At 52.8% G+C, this 10,128-nt stretch overlaps 1 pseudogene; it reads left to right on the top strand.

Annotated features, from left to right (window-relative positions):
- The first annotated feature begins 313 nt into the window (after nucleotides 1-313).
- The window catches only part of LOC123736413 (low-density lipoprotein receptor-related protein 6-like), a 59,626-nt pseudogene continuing 49,811 nt past the window's right edge, over nucleotides 314-10,128 (top strand).

The raw sequence follows: 10,128 nt of genomic DNA, 5'->3' as shown, positions 1-10,128 counted from the left end.
TTAGTACTGTAGGGGTTGTAGTTCTGTAGGGGGTTGTAGTACTGTAGGGGGTTGTAGTAGTGTAGGGCGTTTGTAGTACTGTAGGGCGTTGTAGTACTGTAGGGGGTTGTAGTACTGTAGGGTCCCGCCCCACCAGGTGTACCCCTCCTGACCCTATCCCCGCCCCACCAGGTGTACCCCTCCTGTATTTCTGTCTGTCCCTATCCCCGCCCCCACCAGGTGTACCCCTCCTGTATTTCTGTCTGACCCTATCCCCGCCCCACCAGGTGTACCCCTCCTGTATTTCTGTCTGACCCTATCCCCCCCCCACCAGGTGTACCCCTCCTGTCCCTATCCCCGCCCCCACCAGGTGTACCTCTCCTGTCCCTATCCCCGCCCCCACCAGGTGTACCCCTCCTGTATTTCTGTCTGACCCTATCCCCCCGCCCCACCAGGTGTACCCCTCCTGTATTTCTGTCTGACCCTATCCCCGCCCCACCAGGTGTACCTCTCCTGTCCCTATCCCCGCCCCACCAGGTGTACCCCTCCTGTATTTCTGTCTGACCCTATCCCCGCCCCACCAGGTGTACCCCTCCTGCTGTATGCCAACCGCGGGACCTGCGGCTGGTGGATGCGGCTCACGGCAGGGCCAACGCCACGGTGGTGGTCGGCGGTCTGGAGGACGCCCCGCCGCCGTGGATTACGATACGCCCAGGGATTGGTCTACTGGAGTGACGTCAGCGAGGAAGCCATCAAACGCACCACCTTCAACCAATCGGGTCCGGCCCGGCGCAGCGGCGGCATCCCAGACGGTGGTCGTATCGGGGTTGGCGTCCCCGGACGGCCTGGCCTGCGACTGGTTAGGCAGGAAGCTGTACTGGACGGACTCCGAGACCAATCGGATCGAGGTGGCCGAGTTGGACGGATCGTTACGGGAGAGTTCTTTTCTGGCAGGATCTGGACCAGCCCCGAGCCATCTCTCTGGACCCGGGTAGAGGGTGAGTAGTACCTGACAACCTGTAGTAAAGTAGAGTTCAGTAGAACTACCTGGACCAGCCCCGAGCCATCTCTCTGGACCCGGTTTGGTCTGGGAGGAGGAGGAGGAGGAGGAGGAGGAGGAAAGGGAGGAGGAGTGTGTTACTGAGGGCGTGTCTCACCTTTGACCCTTACCTGGATTGGGTTGCAAGGTTCCTTAAACCAAGAGCTTCTCCCCAGTACAGGCCGGAGGACACTAGAACGTTAGGGAACAGTACAGGCTGGAGGACACTAGAACGTTAGGGGACAGTACAGGCCGGAGGACACTAGAACGTTAGGGGACAGTACAGGCTGGAGGACACTAGAACGTTAGGGGACAGTACAGGCTGGAGGACACTAGAACGTTAGGGGACAGTACAGGCGGAGGACACTAGAACGTTAGGGGACAGTACAGGCCGGAGGACACTAGAACGTTAGGGGACAGTACAGGCCGGAGGACACTAGAACGTTAGGGGACAGTACAGGCCGGAGGACACTAGAACGTTAGGGGACAGTACAGGCCGGAGGACACTAGAACGTTAGGGGACAGTACAGGCCGGAGGACACTAGAAACGTTAGGGGACAGTACAGGCTGGAGGACACTAGAACGTTAGGGGACAGTACAGGCTGGAGGACACTAGAACGTTAGGGGACAGTACAGGCTGGAGGACACTAGAACGTTAGGGGACAGTACAGGCTGGAGGACACTAGAACGTTAGGGGACAGTACAGGCTGGAGGACACTAGAACGTTAGGGGACAGTACAGGCTGGAGGACACTAGAAACGTTAGGGGACAGTACAGGCTGGAGGACACTAGAACGTTAGGGGACAGTACAGGCTGGAGGATACTAGAAACGTTAGGGGACAGTACAGGCTGGAGGACACTAGAAACGTTAGGGGACAGTACAGGCTGGAGGACACTAGAATGTTAGGGGACAGTACAGGCTGGAGGACACTAGAACGTTAGGGGACAGTACAGGCTGGAGGACACTAGAAACGTTAGGGGACAGTACAGGCTGGAGGACACTAGAACGTTAGGGGACAGTACAGGCCGGAGGACACTAGAACGTTAGGGGACAGTACAGGCGGAGGACACTAGAACGTTAGGGGACAGTACAGGCCGGAGGACACTAGAACGTTAGGGGACAGTACAGGCCGGAGGACATTAGGGGACAGTACAGGCTGGAGGACACTAGAACGTTAGGGGACAGTACAGGCCGGAGGACACTAGAACGTTAGGGGACAGTCCATCTGGAGGACACTAGAACGTTAGGGGACAGTACAGGCTGGAGGACACTAGAACGTTAGGGGACAGTACAGGCCGGAGGACACTAGAACGTTAGGGGACAGTACAGGCTGGAGGACACTAGAACGTTAGGGGACAGTACAGGCTGGAGGACACTAGAACGTTAGGGGACAGTACAGGCTGGAGGACACTAGGAAACGTTAGGGGACAGTACAGGCGGAGGACACTAGAACGTTAGGGGACAGTACAGGCTGGAGGACACTAGAACGTTAGGGGACAGTACAGGCTGGAGGACACTAGAACGTTAGGGGACAGTACAGGCTGGAGGACACTAGAAACGTTAGGGGACAGTACAGGCTGGAGGACACTAGAACGTTAGGGGACAGTACAGGCTGGAGGACACTAGAACGTTAGGGGACAGTACAGGCTGGAGGACACTAGAACGTTAGGGGACAGTACAGGCTGGAGGACACTAGAACGTTAGGGGACAGTACAGGCTGGAGGACACTAGAACGTTAGGGGACAGTACAGGCCGGAGGACACTAGAACGTTAGGGGACAGTACAGGCCGGAGGACACTAGAACGTTAGGGGACAGTACAGGCCGGAGGACACTAGAACGTTAGGGGACAGTACAGGCCGGAGGACACTAGAACGTTAGGGGACAGTACAGGCCGGAGGACACTAGAACGTTAGGGGACAGTACAGGCCGGAGGACACTAGAACGTTAGGGGGACAGTACAGGCCGGAGGACACTAGAAACGTTAGGGGACAGTACAGGCCGGAGGACACTAGAACGTTAGGGGACAGTACAGGCCGGAGGACACTAGAAACGTTAGGGGACAGTAGCAGGCTGGAGGACACTAGAACGTTAGGGGACAGTACAGGCTGGAGGACACTAGAACGTTAGGGGACAGTACAGGCTGGAGGACACTAGAACGTTAGGGGACAGTACAGGCGGAGGACACTAGAACGTTAGGGGACAGTACAGGCTGGAGGACACTAGAACGTTAAGGGGACAGTACAGGCTGGAGGACACTAGAACGTTAGGGGACAGTACAGGCTGGAGGACACTAGAACGTTAGGGGACAGTACAGGCCGGAGGACACTAGAACGTTAGGGGACAGTACAGGCTGGAGGACACTAGAACGTTAGGGGACAGTACAGGCTGGAGGACACTAGAACGTTAGGGGACAGTACAGGCCGGAGGACACTAGAACGTTAGGGGGACAGTACAGGCGGAGGACACTAGAACGTTAGGGGACAGTACAGGCCGGAGGACACTAGAACGTTAGGGGACAGTACAGGCCGAGAGGACACTAGAACGTTAGGGGACAGTACAGGCGGAGGACACTAGAACGTTAGGGGACAGTACAGGCCGGAGGACACTAGAACGTTAGGGGACAGTACAGGCCGGGAGGACACTAGAACGTTAGGGGACAGTACAGGCCGGAGGACACTAGAAACGTTAGGGACAGTACAGGCCGGAGGACACTAGAAACGTTAGGGGACAGTACAGGCTGGAGGACACTAGAACGTTAGGGGACAGTACAGGCTGGAGGACACTAGAACGTTAGGGGACAGTACAGGCCGGAGGACACTAGAAACGTTAGGGGACAGTACAGGCCGGAGGACACTAGAACGTTAGGGGACAGTACAGGCCGGAGGACACTAGAACGTTAGGGACAGTACAGGCGGAGGACACTAGAACGTTAGGGGACAGTACAGGCTGGAGGACACTAGAACGTTAGGGACAGTACAGGCTGGAGGACACTAGAACGTTAGGGGACAGTACAGGCTGGAGGACACTAGAACGTTAGGGGACAGTACAGGCTGGAGGACACTAGAACGTTAGGGGACAGTACAGGCTGGAGGACACTAGAAACGTTAGGGGACAGTACAGGCTGGAGGACACTAGAAACGTTAGGGGACAGTACAGGCTGGAGGACACTAGAACGTTAGGGACAGTACAGGCCGGAGGACACTAGAACGTTAGGGGACAGTACAGGCCGGAGGACACTAGAACGTTAGGGGACAGTACAGGCCGGAGGACACTAGAAACGTTAGGGGACAGTACAGGCCGGAGGACACTAGAACGTTAGGGGACAGTACAGGCCGGAGGACACTAGAAACGTTAGGGGACAGTACAGGCCGGGAGGACACTAGAACGTTGAGGGGACACAGGCCGGAGGACACTAGAACGTTAGGGGACAGTACAGCCGGAGGACACTAGGAGGTTAGGGGACAGTACAGGCCGGAGGACACTAGAACGTTAGGGGACAGTACAGGCGGAGGACACTAGAACGTTAGGGGACAGTACAGGCGGAGGACACTTAGAACGTTAGGGGACAGTACAGGCTGGAGGACACTAGACGTTAGGGGACAGTACAGGCTGGAGGACACTAGAACGTTAGGGGACAGTACAGGCCGGAGGACACTAGAACGTTAGGGGCGCGGCTGGAGGACACTAGAACTTAGGGGACAGTACAGGCCGGAGGACACTAGATCGTTAGGACGTACCGGAGGACCTGAACGTTAGGGCAGTACAGGCCGGAGGACAGCTAGAACGTTAGGGGCGGGAGGACACTAGAACTACGGACAGTACAGGCTGGGACACTAGAACTTAGTCGGAGGACACTAGAACGTTTAGGGACTGACTGGAGACCTAGATGCTGTGTTAATGGGGTGCTGGAGGACTAGAACTAGGGGACCCTACAGCCCACAGCTAGAAGCTGTGTTAATGGGGACGTCGGAGGACATACGGCAGAACTACGGACCCACAGCTAGATGCTGTGTTAATGGGGTCGTGAGGACTGATACGGCAGAACTACCAGGACCCACAGCTAGATGCTGTGTTAATGGGGTCGTGAGGACTGATACAGCAGAACTACCAGGACCCACAGCTAGATGCTGTGTTAATGGGGTCGTGAGGACTGATACGGCAGAACTACCAGGACCCACAGCTAGATGCTGTGTTAATGGGGTCGTGAGGACTGATACAGCAGAACTACCAGGACCCACAGCTAGATGCTGTGTTAATGGGGTCGTGAGGACTGATACGGCAGAACTACCAGGACCCACAGCTAGATGCTGTGTTAATGGGGTCGTGAGGACTGATACAGCAGAACTACCAGGACCCACAGCTAGATGCTGTGTTAATGGGGTCGTGAGGACTGATACGGCAGAACTGCCAGGACCCACAGCTAGATGCTGTGTTAATGGGGTCGTGAGGACTGATACGGCAGAACTACCAGGACCCACAGCTAGATGCTGTGTTAATGGGGTCGTGAGGACTGATACAGCAGAACTACCAGGACCCACAGCTAGATGCTGTGTTAATGGGGTCGTGAGGACTGATACAGCACAACTACCAGGACCCACAGCTAGATGCTGTGTTAATGGGGTCGTGAGGACTGATACGGCAGAACTACCAGGACCCACAGCTAGATGCTGTGTTAATGGGGTCGTGAGGACTGATACGGCAGAACTACCAGGACCCACAGCTAGATGCTGTGTTAATGGGGTCGTGAGGACTGATACAGCAGAACTACCAGGACCCACAGCTAGATGCTGTGTTAATGGGGTCGTGAGGACTGATACGGCAGAACTACCAGGACCCACAGCTAGATGCTGTGTTAATGGGGTCGTGAGGACTGATACGGCAGAACTACTGCAGGACCCACAGCTAGATGCTGTGTTAATGGGGTCGTGAGGACTGATACGGCAGAACTACCAGGACCCACAGCTAGATGCTGTGTTAATGGGGTCGTGAGGACTGATACGGCAGAACTACCAGGACCCACAGCTAGATGCTGTGTTAATGGGGTCGTGAGGACTGATACGGCAGAACTACCAGGACCCACAGCTAGATGCTGTGTTAATGGGGTCGTGAGGACATGTGTGCATTATCTGTTTGCACCTGGGGGTGAAGGAGTTAAACCCTGGTATGAACTGTGATTGGACGACTTGAATTAATAACAACGTGACCAGGTAGGAAGGGGGAGGAGTCTTCTCTGTCATGGCAGAAGGGGGAGGAGTCTTCTCTGACATGGCGGAAGGGGGAGGAGTCTTCTCTGTCATGGCGGAAGGGGAGGGGTCTTCTCTGTCATGGCGGAAGGGGGAGGGGTCTTCTCTGACATGGACGGAAGGGGGAGGGGTTAGTGACACGGTAGAGCGTCAGCGAATCGTCTGTGTCGTGGCGTTTCTGCTCTGAGGTCCAGATCTCGGGTCGACTTCAACAACAGAGGGAATGTTCACCAATCCTCTCTCTCGCTCTATTGGACGGAATGGAATCCTCTCTCTCGCTCTATTGGACGGAATGCAATCCTTCTTCCTGGTTGCTCTTAGTAACCTAAACATCACGATGGTAGTGTTGTTATGATATGTCTGTTCCTCGTCTAGATTTACACGGATATGTCTGTTCCTCGTCTGGATTTACACGGATATGTCTGTTCCTCGTCTGGATTTACACGGATATGTCTGTTCCTCGTCTGGATTTACACGGATATGTCTGTTCCTCGTCCGGATTTACACGGATATGTCTGTTCCTCGTCTAGATTTACACGGATATGTCTGTTCCTCGTCTAGATTTACACGGATATGTCTGTTCCTCGTCTAGATTTACACGGATATGTCTGTTCCTCGTTCGGATTTACACGGATATGTCTGTTCCTCGTCCGGATTTACACGGATATGTCTGTTCCTCGTCCGGATTTACACGGATATGTCTGTTCCTCGTCTGGATTTACACGGATATGTCTGTTCCTCGTCTGGATTTACACGGATATGTCTGTTCCTCGTCCGGATTTACACGGATATGTCTGTACCTCGTCTGGATTTACACGGATATGTCTGTTCCTCGTCTGGATTTACACGGATATGTCTGTTCCTCGTCTAGATTTACACGGATATGTCTGTTCCTCGTCTAGATTTACACGGATATGTCTGTTCCTCGTCTAGATTTACACGGATATGTCTGTTCCTCGTCCAGATTTACACGGATATGTCTGGACCTCGTCCAGATTTACACGGATATGTCTGGACCTCGTCCAGATTTACACGGATATGTCTGGACCTCGTCCGGATTTACACGGATATGTCTGTTCCTCGTCCGGATTTACACGGATATGTCTGTTCCTCGTCTGGATTTACACGGATATGTCTGTTCCTCGTCTAGATTTACACGGATATGTCTGTTCCTCGTCTGGATTTACACGGATATGTCTGTTCCTCGTCTAGATTTACACGGATATGTCTGTTCCTCGTCTAGATTTACACGGATATGTCTGTTCCTCGTCTAGATTTACACGGATATGTCTGTTCCTCGTCCGGATTTACACGGATATGTCTGTTCCTCGTCTGGATTTACACGGATATGTCTGTTCCTCGTCCGGATTTACACGGATATGTCTGTACCTCGTCTAGATTTACACGGATATGTCTGTTCCTCGTCCGGATTTACACGGATATGTCTGTTCCTCGTCCGGATTTACACGGATATGTCTGTTCCTCGTCTGGATTTACACGGATATGTCTGTTCCTCGTCTAGATTTACACGGATATGTCTGTTCCTCGTCCGGATTTACACGGATATGTCTGTTCCTCGTCTAGATTTACACGGATATGTCTGTTCCTCGTCCGGATTTACACGGATATGTCTGTTCCTCGTCCGGATTTACACGGATATGTCTGTTCCTCGTCTAGATTTACACGGATATGTCTGTTCCTCGTCTAGATTTACACGGATATGTCTGTTCCTCGTCTAGATTTACACGGATATGTCTGTTCCTCGTCTGGATTTACACGGATATGTCTGTTCCTCGTCTGGATTTACACGGATATGTCTGTTCCTCGTCCGGATTTACACGGGGCTAATATGTTGCTTAGAGATTTACTGTCTACTGGACAGTTTACTCTGTTCTGGTCAGTGGACACGGCTGTAAACACTTTGTTTACTCTGTTCTGGTCCAGTGGACACGGCTGTAAACACTTTGTTTACTCTGTTCTGGTCCAGTGGACACGGCTGTAAACACTTTGTTTACTCTGTTCTGGTCCAGTGGACACGGCTGTAAACACTTTGTTTACTCTGTTCTGGTCAGTGGACACGGCTGTAAACACTTTGTTTACTCTGTTCTGGTCCAGTGGACACGGCTGTTTACACTGTTTGTTTACATTTCTCCAGTCTGTGCTCTGTGGTGAGTGGATGAAATAGGTTTGTCTCTTTCCGTCGTTCGGCGAGCCATCTGGGACAGACACTAATCTCTGTCACATACATTTAGGTGGGTCACATAGTTTCCATTTTGAATCAGCTGCTTGTCAAATCTCCAACTCAAATAAGTCTTTGTTCAGCTGAGATGAGCTGCAGTCGAAGTCGGAAGTTTACATCCACTCAGGTTGGAGTCATTAAAACTGGTTTTTCAACCACTCCACAAATTTCTTGTTAACAAACTATAGTTTTGGCAAGTCGGTTAGGTCATCTACTTTGTGTGTGACACAAGTCATTTTTCCAACAATTGTTTACAGACAGATTATTTCACTTATAATTCACTGTATCACAATTCCAGTGGGTCAGAAGTTTACATGCACTAAGTTGACTGGGCCTTTAAACAGCTTGGAAAATTCCAGAAAATGATGTCATGGCTTTAGAAGCTTCTGATAGGCTAATTTTATATCCACTGTAAAACGAGTCCTATATCGACATAACCTGAAAGGCCGCTCTGCAAGGAAGAAGCCACTGCTCCAAAACCGCCATAAAAAAAGCCAGACTACGGTTTGCAACTGCACATGGGGACAAAGATCGTACTTTTTGGAGAAATGTCCTCTGGTCTGATGAAACAAAAATAGAACTGTTTGGCCATAATGACCATCGTTATGTTTGGAGGTAAAAGGGGGAGGCTTGCAAGCCGAAGAACACCATCCCAACCGTGAAGCACGGGGGTGGCAGCATCATGTTGTGGGGGTGCTTTGGTAGGATCTGGACCATCCTGTATTGTCCAGGCTGTATTTAGGGCGTTATATTGGTAGGATCTGGACCATCCTGTATTGTCCAGGCTGTATTTAGGGCGTTATATTGGTAGGATCTGGACCATCCTGTATTGTCCAGGCTGTATTTGTGGCTTTATATTGGTAGGATCTGGGCCATCCTGTATTGTCCAGGCTGTATTTAGGGCGTTATATTGGTATGATCTGGACCAGCCTATATTGTCCAGGCTGTATTTAGGGCGTTATATTGGTAGGATCTGGACCATCCTGTATTGTCCAGGCTGTATTTAGGGCGTTATATTGGTAGGATCTGGGCCATCCTGTATTGTCCAGGCTGTATTTAGGGCGTTATATTGGTAGGATCTGGACCAGCCTGTATTGTCCAGGCTGTATTTAGGGCGTTATATTGGTAGGATCTGGACCAGCCTGTATTGTCCAGGCTGTATTTAGGGCTTAAAATTGAACAGGGTGCGAGGGCCAGTCCCCCCTGAACAGGGGTGCGAGGTCCCCCTGAACAGGGTGCGAGGTCCAGTCCCCCCTGAACAGGGTGGTAGGGCTTCAGTCCCCCCTGAACAGGGTGCGAGGTCCAGTCCCCCCTGAACAGGGTGGTAGGGCTTCAGTCCCCCTGAACAGGGTGCGAGGTCCAGTCCCCCTGAACAGGGTGCGAGGTCCAGTCCCCCCTGAACAGGGTGGTAGGGCTTCAGTCCCCCCTGAACAGGGTGCAAGGTCCAGTCCCCCCTGAACAGGGTGGTAGGGCTTCAGTCCCCCCTGAACAGGGTGCGAGGTCCCCGGTCCCCCCTGAACAGGGTGGTAGGGCTTCAGTCCCCCCTGAACAGGGTGTGAGGTCCAGTCCCCCTGAACAGGGTGGTGGGGCTTCAGTCCCCCCTGAACAGGGTGGTGGGACTTCAGT

This window comes from Salmo salar, unplaced genomic scaffold, assembly GCF_905237065.1.
Source record: "Salmo salar unplaced genomic scaffold, Ssal_v3.1, whole genome shotgun sequence".
Taxonomy (NCBI): Eukaryota; Metazoa; Chordata; class Actinopteri; order Salmoniformes; family Salmonidae; genus Salmo; species Salmo salar.
This window is presented reverse-complemented; position numbering and strand designations above follow the sequence as displayed.